The following is a 12,950-nucleotide window of genomic DNA, read 5'->3' as shown; positions in this document are numbered from 1 at the left end:
TCAATAAGATCACCTCTCATTCTTCAGAACCCCAATGAGTATAGGCCCAACCTGCTCAAATTTCCCTCATAAGACATCCCCTTCATCCCTGCATTCTGCAGTCTCTCCTTTTAAATAATATTCTGTTTTTCTATTCTTTCTGGCAAAGGGGACAATCTCACATTTTCCCACATTATACTGCATCTGCCAAATTTTTGCTCACTCAGTTAACCTATCTGTACCCCTTTACAGACTCTTCATATCCTCCTCATTACTTGCTTTCTTATCTTTGTATGATCAGCAAATTTGGCTACCATGTAGTCCAGGGCTGTCCAACATATGGCCTGGGGCCACAATTCCACCCACCATGCCTCTCTATCCAGCCTGTAGAACCAGTGTTCAAAATATTGGTAAGTGAAGTGAAGAATTCTGTAGGAGCTGCTCCTCCAATCACAGGCCACTCCTCTCCCATATGTGCTGCTGATAGGCTCAACGTATCAGCAGCAAATGCCTAAAGAAACAGTCTGTTGCTGAAGGAATAATGGGCAGTGTGAAGGTGAGTGGTTTCATTCAACCTGAGACCTGAACATCAACAGTGGTGAGTCTGCTGGGTAGGAACAGAGGCTTTCAGAGAGAGACTGTCTGTGTGGAGTGGTGGGAGGTGGTGTGGGGGAGGGGGGAAGAGATACTGGGGGAGAGGGGGAACAGGGGCAGGGGTTAAGATAAGACCCCTAATGGACGACAGGAGTCAAGATGGCAGAGCGGCGGCTGCAGCAACAGTGGGTCCCGGGCTGGCTGGAGTGTTAGTTGGAGAAGGGAGGGAGAATCTTGGTACTTTCACAGCTCTTCTGAATCTCCCCTCAGTGTTTTAATCTCCAAACCACCTGGGCCTGGTGGGCGTACGTGCATGAGTATATATGAGAGAGTGAATGAGTGTGTGTGAGTGAGTGAGTGTGCGTCTGAGAGAGAGAGAGAGTGAGAATATGTGTGAGAGAGAGGGTATGTTTGTCTGGCTCACTCCCAGTCTCAGGGTTCTCACAAACCATCAACCCAACGCAACAATCAGTGGGTGAGGGTGAGTGAGTGAGTACTCTGAGTCTGGGAGTGAGCCAGACACACCCACTGGCACTCTTACATACTCTCTCACACTCACTCTAAAGGTAATCTTTATTAATTACTAACATTTTAAATGATCAACTTATTGCTTTGATATTGTTTTATTTTTGCTGGGCAAGTTATCCCTTTTCTTCAAACCTCAACGTTTTCTTTGAAATTTATTTAAAGTTGTGCCAAACATTATCTTTCCAAAATTTACTCATCGGCCTCAAGCGAGAAAAAATTTGAAATGTGGTCCCTCGTGCAAAAATGTCGCAGCAACCCTGATGTATAGTTAGTCCCTTCATCCAAGTCATTGATGTAGATTGCAAATAGTTGAAGTCCCAGCACTGATCCCTTTGGCATTCCACTAGTTACATTTTGCCAACTTGAAATTGATCCCATTTATCCCCACTCTCTGTTTCCTGTTAGTTAGCTCATTCTCTATCCACACTAATCTATCACCACGTCACCATAAGTTCTTATCTGATGCGGTAATCTTTTATGTGGCACCTTATAAAATGCCTTTTGCAAATCCAAATACGCTACACTCACTGGTTCCCCTTTATCCAGCCTGCTTGTTACATCCTCAAAGACTGCCAATAAATTTGTCAAACACAATTTCCCTTTCACAAAGCCATGTTGACTCTGTCTGATTGTATTATGATTTTCTAAATGTCCTGCCACTATCTCTTTAATAGTGGATTCTAGCATCTTCCCAATGACAGAAGTCAGACTAACTTGCCGATAGCTTCCTGCTTTCTGTCTCCCTCCTTTCCTGAATAGAGGTGTGTCATTTGCATTTTTTCCAATCCTCTGGGGCCTTTCCAAAATCTAGGGAATTTTGGAAGATTGTAACCAATGCATCCACAATCTCTGAAGCCACTTCTTTTAAGACCCTAGGGTGCAGGCCATCAGGTCCATGTGATTTGTCAGCTTTTAGTCCCGTTAGTTTTCCTTGTACGTTTTCTCTAGTGATTGTGATTGTTTTAAGTTTTTCCCTCTCTTTTGCCTATTGATTTTCTGCTATTCCTCGGATGCTTATTATGTCTTCTCCTGTGAAGACAGATGCAAAATATTTGTTCAAAGTCTCTGACGTTTACTTGTTTCCCATAATTAATTTCCAAGGGACCATTGCTGATTTTAGCTATTCTTTTTCTTACTTGTGGAAGCTTTTACTGTCTATTTTGATATTTCTTGCAAGTTTTCTCTCATATTCCAATTTCTTCCTCTAGGGCAGAATTTTCAGGGTGACATGCAGGGGGCAGGCCCGCGTAAAATGGCGAGTGGTGATGTCAGGCGAGTGTCCTGATGTCACCACGCGCCATCGTGATATTTAGTTGGGCGGACGCGCGATGAAGTGCGACGCGCGCCCGCCATTAATTAAAAGGCTAGTTAACTCAGAAATCGACGCCGATTTTCAGGTACCCGTGCGATCTTCGACTCGGCGCTACTGGCAGGCGGGTAGCGACTTTTTAACAAAACTCATCCACGGTCGGGATAAGAGGGCTCAGTGGGGTTGTTAATCTGGTCTGTGAAGTATTTATTGCAGAAAGTGTTTTAAACTTGCCTGTGTGGTCTGTAGCAGTTCAGAATGAATTTCAGCAGCTTTCTCTGTCTTTTGAACCTTCAGCTCAGCACTCTGCAGTCAGTAATCTTTATCAGGCCTGCAGCTTTCCGGAGGCCTCCATTTAGCCTGGGTATAGGTTCTGACATCTCCACTGGAGGCAGCTCCTCTGAGGAGGAAGGGAGGGCTAGAAAAAGGAGGAGGCCGGGGGTGGATAATCAACCTCCAGGGGAGTCACCTTCGGGAGTGCAGGCGCAGGCACAAGGGGCACAGGCCCTTAGGTAGTCCAAGGTGGAAGGGGCCACAGAAGACACCGCTATCTTGCTGCCAGGGTATACAGGCTGTGAAGCAGCTACCTCAATATGACTGAGGTGCAGTGCCGAAGGAGGCTCCATCTCTCAAGGGAGACAGTCAACTATATCTGTCAGATGATTGGCCCTGAGATCTCCACGAACTGTGTGGGTGGACACCCCATGGCAGCGGCTCTGAAGGTCACAGTTGCCCTCAACATCTATGCCTCTGGCTCCTTCCAGGGCTCGGTGGGTGATCTTTGCGGTGTCCCCCAATCAGCTGCCCACACTTGTGTCAAGCAGGTCACAGACGCTCTGTTCAGGCGTGCATTGACCTTCATCCACTTCCGCTGCGACCAGGCAAGTCAGACACAGCGAGCCAGAGGCTTCGCGGCCATTGCTGGCTTCCCCCGTGTCCAGGGTGCTATAGACTGTACACATGTGGCCATCAAGGTGCCAGCAGGTGAGCCAGGTGCCTTCGTCAACAGGAAGGGCTTCCACTCCATGAACGTGCAGATAGTGTGTGATCACAGGATGCTGATTCTACAAGTCTGTGCAAGGTACCCAGGCAGCTCCCACAACACCTACATCCTTAGACAGTCCCAGGTGCCGGGGGTCTTCAGTGCTCCGGCTTGGCTGGATGGTTGGCTGCTGGGTGACAAGGGCTATCCCCTCAGAAGGTGGCTCATGACGCCTCTCTGCCGACCAAGAACAGAAGCTGAGCAGTGGTACAATAGGAGCCAGGGCACCACAATGGCTGTGGTGGAGAGAGCCATCGGTCTTCTCAAGATGCAATTCCGATGCCTGGACCGCTCAGGGGGCACACTCCAGTGTCCCCCAGATCGTGTCTCTGTGATAGTGGTAGCATGCTGCGCTCTGCACAATCTTGCGCTGGAAAGGGGGGATGCAGTGGACGATGAAGACCTTGACGCAGTGGATGAGGCTGCACACGATGACTCCAGCAGTGGTTCGGAGGATGAAGATGCACAGGGCAATGATGAGGGGCTGCCCGTCAACCCGGAACTACACCAAGGGACACCCGGGAGACTTTAACCCAACGAACCTTCAGCTGGCTCCACACAAATGGATCTGCAGGACCAGCATTGCCTGGCACATCCATACCTGGCACTTAAGTGCTACATCTTCCACTTCAAAAGCTGCAACTAAGGGCTTAGTACATAAACCTCAATGTCCACTCAAACATGACATGTCTGTGAAACATACAAATGCAGCACAAAGGAGCCACCCTCAGCCATGGTAACACATGTGGATTTTATTTTCATCCATCATATGGTGCAACAAAATTAATTCATAACGTTGTTAAAGCATTAAAAGATATAAATTCCCTAATCTAGGGCCAACACAAAAGCACGAGTGAGAAACCCATGGTGTGCCTAAGGTGCCTTATGCTTACATTTCTGAGTGTTATGTCTTGGTGCTGCCCCATCGCTCGGAGTGGCTTCTGAGACAGCCTGCTGACTCTGCTGTCCTGCTGGCCTCTGACCTTGGCGGTTGTCCTCTGGCCTGTGGAGCCTGTGCTGGCCCCACCTGGGAGGGAGTGGCCAGTTCCACAACTGGCATCTCCCCAGTCATCGCAGCCTCACCGGATGCAACGGTCACTAGCAGAGGGTTGGAGGAGCTGCTGCCCTCATCCGGAGCACCCTGAGGAGCCCGCAGAGATATCAGGCAGCTGCTGTGCTGATGTGAGGTCACTTTTGGACCTCCCTGCTCACCGTAGATGGATGGGCACCGAGCTGGGAAACTTGGTGCCCAGACCATCTCCAACATTGCCAATGATCAGTTGTGGCCACTAGCGCTGTGAGGGCTTGCAGGTCCAAGCATATTCCCAGGAGAAGCTGGTTAATCTGCTGGAAGCCCCTCTCCATGAGAGTCGCCAATATCTCCATGGAGGAAGCCTGACGCTCTGACATGAGGCTCATTGCATCACTGACGCTTCACATGGATTCCTCCACCACGGAGACCAAGCGAAGCACACTCTCATGCAACACTCCCAGTTGCTCCCGCACACCCGGCCGCATTTCCTGCAGCTACTGCGTGGCAGTCGACTCCAGAGGCACATCATCACGGCCATACTCAGCATATGCCTGGACCCCTGCAGTCCTCCCTCTGTCTCTGCCATCACCTCCAGCGATTGTGCAGTGCCCTCTCCACTGTGCCCTGGGACACTAACCGATGTAACAATTCCCTCCGATGTGGTAGTCTCTGTGCTGGTGCCTGCCTCGCTGAAGTGGTGTGACGCAGGTGACAGTTCAGGCCCTCAGGTGTGAGACGGGGCATCTGCAATTCCTCCTGTCAGCCATGCTCTGATGATGCTGAAATTAACAACAAGGACAGTGGATTAGTTAGCGTGCACACAGTGACACACTTCATTCCTTTCCCCCCAGGCTCATAATGCGCTCAACCTTCCAGAACCTAAGGAGACGAACATTGGTCGGGTGGCAAATAGTCAGGAGGCCCAAACATTACAGGCAGATACAGACAGGCTGGTCAGATGGCCTAAGGAATGCCACATGGAATGTTACGTGGATAAGTGTGAGATGATGCACTTGGGCAAGTCAAACAAGGTACGGGAATACACGAGAAATGGTAGGATCGTGGAAAGTAAGGACAATTAGAGGGACCTTGCTGGGCATGTCGACAGGCCTGTTAAGGTAGTGGGACAGGAACATAAGGCGTTTAACAAGGTAAATGCCATACTTGCCTTTATTAGCCGAGGAATAGGATGTAGGAAGAGGGAGGTAATGTTGCAAGTGCAGAAAACGCTGTCGAGGCCACAGCTACACTTCTGCGTTCAGTTGTGATCAGCGCTTCATGGGAGGGATGTGATTGGAGTGGAGAGAGTGCAGAGGCCACTGACCAGGATGCATGCTGGCCTGGAGAGTTGGAGTTATGAGGACAGGTAGCATACACTGGTGAAATTTGCCGTGGAGCACAGGAGATTGTCAGGTGACATTATTGAGTTTCATGCCATTATGGGAGGCATAGATCGGGTGGACACAAAGCAACATTTCCCCTTGGCGGAGGGATGACTATCCTGGTGGCATTTATTTAAGGTAAGGGGCATGAGGTTGACAGGTGAGGTGATGAGGAGCTTTTGGACAGAGTAATGTAGGATGCACTGGCTGAAAGAGTGGTGGAGGCAGAAACCCTCCTAAGATGTAATAAGTATTTGGATGTGCAGTAGTGATGCCATGACATACACGGCCACGGGGATAGTGGTCAGAAATGGGATAAGGCGACTTTGGAAGGTGCTAGAGATGCGTATCTTCGAAGGGGCGAGGGACCTTTGTCTATGACCCACACGTCTGACTCTACCAGTCTGTGAATGAGCAGTGTTGCTGCATTAACGATTCCAACAATCATCAGTGCTTTGGATGGTGGGAAGACAGAGCGGATGGGACTGTGGGCCTCAAATACCTGACTGCTCCACCCCAGCCTCACCGACACCTGTGGACCTGGACGTATGGCCACCACTGGACCCGACGGCCTGTATACACCTGCCGCAAATTTAAGACTCCAGCTCTCCACGGGAGTGGGAAATGTGCTTGGCGGGCCTTAATTGGCCCACCCATGCAAAATGGCTGCACGGCCCACCCACGACAGCTTCGCCTGCCTGCCTAATGGAAAATTTAGGCCCTAGTATTACTTTAGTCATCATTTGCTGGTTTCTAAAATTTTCCCAATCCTCTGGCCTACCACTAATCTGTACAGCATTGTACATCTTTTCTTTCAATTTGATACCATCCTTAATTTCCTTCATTAGTCACAATGATGCATTCTTCTTGTACAGTCTTTTTTAATGGAATGTATCTTTGAGAATTATTAAATATCTCCTTAAACATCTACCATTGTTTCTCTACCATCTTACCTTCTAGCCTACTTTCCCATTCCACTTTAGCCAACTCTATCTTCATACCCTTGTAATTGTCTTTAAGTTTACGACACTAGTTTCAGACTTAGACTTTCACATTCAGTTTGAGGGTGAGAAATATATTATGTTATGATCACTCCTACCTAGAGGATCCTTTACTCAGTTCATTAATTAATCCAGTCTCAATACACATTACCAGGTTGAAAACAATCAGTTCTGTTGTTGGCCCCAAAACTTGTTCCAGGAAACTATCCTGGATACATCCATGAACTTATCCTCCAGGATACTTTTTGCCACTTTGATTTGTCCAATCTAAATGAAGATTAAAATCACCCATGATTATTGCAGTAGCTTTCTTACAAGCCCCCATTATCTTTTGATTTATACACTGTCCTACAGTGTAGCTACTGTTAGAGGGCATATAAACTACTCCAACCAATGACTTCCTTCCTTTGTTGTTTCTTTCCTTCAAGCTGATTCTATATCTTGATCCTCTGAGCCAAGATCATTTCTCACTACTGTACTTTTCTCATACTTTATTAACAGAACTACCCTTCCCCTTTTCCTTTCTTCCTCTCCTTCCAAGAAGTCACATTTACTTGAATATTCAGGTCTCAGCTGTGGTCATCTTACAACCATATCTCCATAATGGCTATCACATCATATTCATTTATTTCTATTTGTGCTGTCAATTCATCCATCTTGTTACAAATGCTATGTGAATTTAGATAAAGAGCCTTTATCTTTGTCTTTTTCTTTACAATTTTTCCTATATGACCTTAGTTACTGGTCCACTCTTATGTTTACACATTCTGTTCCTTATTGTCCATGTCCTTTCTCGTTAACTTTCAAAATCTCCCCTCATGTGAACTATCCCCCACACGATTTAGTTTAAAGGTCTCTCTACAGCCTTAGTTATGATTCACCAGGATGCTAGTCCCAGCCCAATTGAGGTAATTGAGTCCCAATGGTACAGCTCCATCTTTCCACAGCACTGGTGCCAATGCTTTATGAATTGAAACCCATTTCTCCCATACCAATATTTGAACCATGCATTCAACTCTCTGATCTTCACCTTGATTATGTTGATTTCAACCATTAATTAAAGGGATATGGTTTCATGGTCATTGCTGCTGAAGCAATGAAGAGAAGACTTTCTGGGGCACTTTTGTCAAGACTTCACCAACAATCAGGCACCATTTATTCTGCAAATCCTTAATGTAAAGAAGCTTTCTCTTTATAACGCAATTTTTAATCTAACAGTACTCTGCTGCATTAGCAATATCAACGGGCATAGAGCAATGGAAAGGCATCTTTAATCAAAGTACCTCATTAATTAAAACAATAGAGTGCCTGTTAGCTAAACTAAGCCATGGATTCAGGTCAGGAGCATATGTATCTCACTTATCTTCTAGCTTAAGAGGTTCTTAGCTGGATAGAATTTTCCTGATTGGAGAACCATGTCGAATGAGATTCTTGGAAGAAATGTTAGAAAAAATGAACTGCTGACAAATATAGAAGTACACGGTAAAAAGAACACTCCTCACCTTGACAAAAGTGCTCCAGAAAGTCTTTTCTTCATAGCTTCACCATGCCCTCAGAGGCTGTGGGTGACCATGGACTTCCATTGGATTGGTCCATGATTATGCTTGGCAAAGTACAAAGTTGTGGCTTGCTGTTGCTTTATGCAGTATGGTTGACCAGGAAACACTCCCACTCTTACTGCCTGCCTTCAGGGTATAGGCTGATAGTCAACCCATTTGGCAATTTGTTATGAACACACCTTTCATGGACAACAAAGCCTGAAGTGAGACTTGAACCGGGGTCTTCTGGCCCAGAGAAATGGATGCTACCACTGTGCCACAAGCCTTCCCCAAAAAGCACACCTAAGATACCTAACTTTGATGGGATGTCTGAATGGCCGGAAACTAGGCTGTTATGCGTGATCCTGACCTAAGTTTCCTGGGATGGTCTTGTGTGTTCAGAGCCAGGGCAAAGTCGGCATAGACATACCCAGCCAGACCAGCAGCACCTCTAGATCCACCAACATATATGGGATCATCTAGGAATCTAGGCAGGGATTGAACTGTGAACTCTCAAACAATTGCCAATTCATTTTGTTTCAAAAGAGGCCCCTTCTGTTTGTGCAGGCTTAGTCCAAGGACACCTAGGAATTCCCCGCACGTCCAATCCGAGACCTTTTTAATTGGCTTTTCCAGCTGATTCAGCATGGAGTACCGTAGATGTATGCCTGATCCCATAAATGTATCTAAATTGTAGAACCTTTCCCTCCCCCCCCCTCCCCACCCCCCCACCCCAATCACACAAATTTTGAAGGTTTGGCAACAGACATTCAAGGTGGAAAAACATTGGCACTTATACCAAACTACATCAGCCCTATGTGTAATGTCAGTTTTTTTCTTAATTATTACTGTCACAAACATGTAATCGTGATATTATGAATTTAAGGACAACTGTTTGAAAGGCACATTTCTGTTTTCAAACCTTTACATTGAGTTTAAAAGCCTTTTTCTAACTGGAAGTCAACATGTCACCTTCCGATGTTTATTCAAAGGGTCATACGGACTCATAGCGTTAACACTGTTTCTCTCTCCACAGATGCTGCTAGACCTGCTGAGTTTTTCCAGCATTTTCTGTTTTTGTTTATTCAAACCTCGTCACACTCACATCTCTAGAGCTGACTACACGGAGTTATTAAAAATGCAAAGACCCCTCTAGGGATGTCCATTGAATTCTAAAAGGTGTGAAAAACCACTTTACTTCTGAGGGAACAGGAGACAGGAAAGGACCTCAACGTAACTAATTTCTTTGCCTGGTGAAACAATGTTGCATCAAAATTAACATCGCAGCCATTTTTAGCTTTGGAACAGTATAAAGTCTGTTTGAGAGCAGCCATTTTGTGTGCAGTATCCCAGGAAGAAAGCTCAGAAACAACTTCAGAGAGAGTCCTTGGCCAAGGGAGGTCAGGGAGGAAGGTATTAAGAAATCAACTGCTGTTCTGCCGAAAGAGGCCAGACAAACTATAAGTGCTATAACCCTAAGGGCTAGGAAACCTCTCTCTCCCAAAAACCTCCTGTTCTGCTAAGTCCACATGAAAAAGGCAAACACCAACTAGTCAACTGCAGAAACCATCACAGCTGCTAAACGAAGCCTCAAGTTTCAACCCCTTCACTTCAGAAAGAAGGAACTCAAGCAATGGGCCCGCAATGATATCTCGTAGAGACTGATTTGAAATCTCATCTTTAAATATCTTTTTCCTTTATCTGCATTTTAATCTTTGTATCTATTTTTAGTTAACTTTTATCACTTTTACCGAAGTAACTTTCAGCAGTAATTTTTGTAATAAACTAACCCTTATCTTGTTTAAGACTAATGCTTGTCTGCTGGGTCATTTTTAAATTTAAATTAAAAGGGCTACATACACACAAATTCTCAGCTCACAGACCACTTTAAGGAAATGCTTTTTAGGTGGTTGTGACAATACTAACTAGTCAAGTGAGTGCAGCATCCATTTCCTGGTTGTTTAGTGCAGTGGCGTTCTAATAGCTGATGACCTAGATGTTTGTATTTGTTTCCCCAGGCATTCTAGTGGAGCTGACATTACCAAGTTCATTGTCAATACTATAGAGGAGAGAGGAAAGGTCGTCTTGGGATACAAATTTTGTGGATGGGAGTGGGAGAATCTAATTACCCGCCCTTTGTATTTTGCTGGCGTTTCTCGCTTCATTGCACTTGGAAAGGAGTCAATCGGTTAATGGAAGAGATGTCTGCACTTTATCACAAGCATCTGCATCTTGATAGTCCAAAAGCAGAAAGGGAGTTGTTGGCAAGTGTTAGCCTTGGGGGTAGGGCAGGGGTTCATCATATTTTCTTGAAGACTGAATAGAGCTGTATACTAATTATTAATGACAAACTAGTGGTAGTGAAGGCTGATGAGACTTCCACACAAGTTTGATTTATTAGAAAGAAAGATGCTGTCTCATCTATCCAAATAATAAGGCACCTTAAGCTAATGTCAAAACCCTGTTCTGATATCAGGTGGCATAAACAGTGTATTTGAATTCAAATCTGCTTTCTTTCCTCAAAACATTGATCCCGCTACATATTCCCTGCAGTAGGGGCAGATGGTGGTGTAGTGGTAATGTCACTGGACTAGTAATTCAGAGGCCTAGGCTAATGTCCTTGGGGTCGTGGATTCAAATCCCACCACAGCAGCTAGTGTAATTTTAAATTCAGTTAATACACCTGGAATTGAAAGTCATGAAGCTATGATCGATTGGTGTTTAAAAACCAAGCCAGTTTGCGAGTGTCCTTTTAAGGGAAGAAAATCTGCTGTCCTCACCTGGTCTGGCCTACATGTGACTCCAGACCCACAGCAATGACTCTTAACTGCCCTCTGAAATGGCCTATTGTGCCGCTCAGTTCAAGGACAATTGGGAATAGGCAACAAACGTTGGCCTTGCCAGTGACACCCACATCTCATGATGAGAAAAAAAATCAGAATGCCTGTAGTTGAAGTTGATTACTTAACTACAGAGGGGAAAGTCCTTCCAAAACAAAAAAAAACAGCATTTGTAACTAGCATGGGCTGTGACCCATACACTGCTATTAGCCAACTGGGATAACTGCCATGGCATCATATAAGTGCAACAGTTCTGGATACTCTATTCAACGTACATAATATTCTTGGGAAGCTGAAGAAGCACCTGCTGTTCTGCCTGGCCACAATAAGTAGAACTATCCTTAGGATGTGCCACTGATTATTTAATTAGTCAGTCATTAAATATTTGCAGCTCTAGTTCACTAGAATTGCAATTCCACAATAATACTTTTCTGTTTTAAATGAAAAAACTTGTATTCTTTCTGTAACTTTCTCCAAGGAAAGGATCAGCATTGCAGCACATGGCACTGAAACGTATTATTTTACATGACTAAAATTTTGAAACAGATATGTTTTGACAGCCTGGTTGGTTAGAAAGATAGAGGAAGGTAAGATTTTCAGCTTTGAAGCCCATAATTAGGATTCGACGCAATGAATATGTTGGCCTGGAAATTGGATCGCGATGCCCCTTTACCCACTCTTGAGAAAGCAGCTCAGCACCACCTGCTCAGGGCAATTAGGGATGGGCAAAAATGCTAGCCTAGCCAGTGACACCCATGTCCGTGAAAGAAAAAACAAATGCATACATTCTACACTGACCTGTGCCACCTGTCAGCTGGATCGCATTGACTCACAAGTATCCAGCAGTACTGCAGTTTGTGGAATATAGGGTGCAATAAGAGTAAGAAGAGAAATAGAGGATCAGGTGTGAAGAAACCCAACGTGACAAGGTTATGCGACCCTCTAAGGTTACCACTTACCAGGCCCATGACTCTCCCCCTGCTGTGTTGGCCAGGAAGTCTGAGGTGGACAGAGTGCGCAGGTGGGACTGGTCTCCTCTCACTGTTTCCTTTTGCTGGTGCGGGACCTTCCCCCACAAGAGTAAAGAAAGTGGGCAGAATTTTGCGGATCAGGACTTTGTGTTCCCATTGAAGTCAAAGGAGTTTAAAATGCCTCACCGCATTTTATAGCCCCATCCGCGGCGGGGCTATAAAATTCCGACCAGTGAGTTTGTGGGAGACTTGTGAGCTGGCTTGAGGATGCATCTCATGTGATTATGCGTCAGCTGTGGCTCAGTTGGTGGCACTTGCTGTGGTATGATGCACATGTAAATTTAAGGGGTCGTATCTTAAACTGCTTTCAATCACAACCACCGAGATAGGATGTGATGTCGTGGTCCCATGACTCTGTACTCAGAATACAGCAGCAGAAGTCAGATGCACCTCCTGGATAACATTGTATGCATATAGTCAGTTAAGGGTGGTCCCCGGGAGAGGTCCCCCAATTTGTTAACGTCCCTAATGGGACCCCAATTTTGTTATTCGCCCAAGTGAGGAGAAATGAGTTGGTTTCCCTTCTTTATTCAACCCCCTCGGTTGATTGCAATAAGGTTAATTTAAAAGGGATCCCTACCTCCGTGGATACTTTTCCCAGTCAAAATGTGTTTATGTTTTAGAAGGAGTCAATTTAATCAGGCTTTCTTGAGCCAAGGAAAGAATAAGTTTA

This window comes from Cetorhinus maximus, chromosome 6 (genome assembly GCF_964194155.1).
Source record: "Cetorhinus maximus chromosome 6, sCetMax3.hap1.1, whole genome shotgun sequence".
Lineage (NCBI taxonomy): Eukaryota > Metazoa > Chordata > Chondrichthyes > Lamniformes > Cetorhinidae > Cetorhinus > Cetorhinus maximus.
This window is presented reverse-complemented; position numbering follows the sequence as displayed.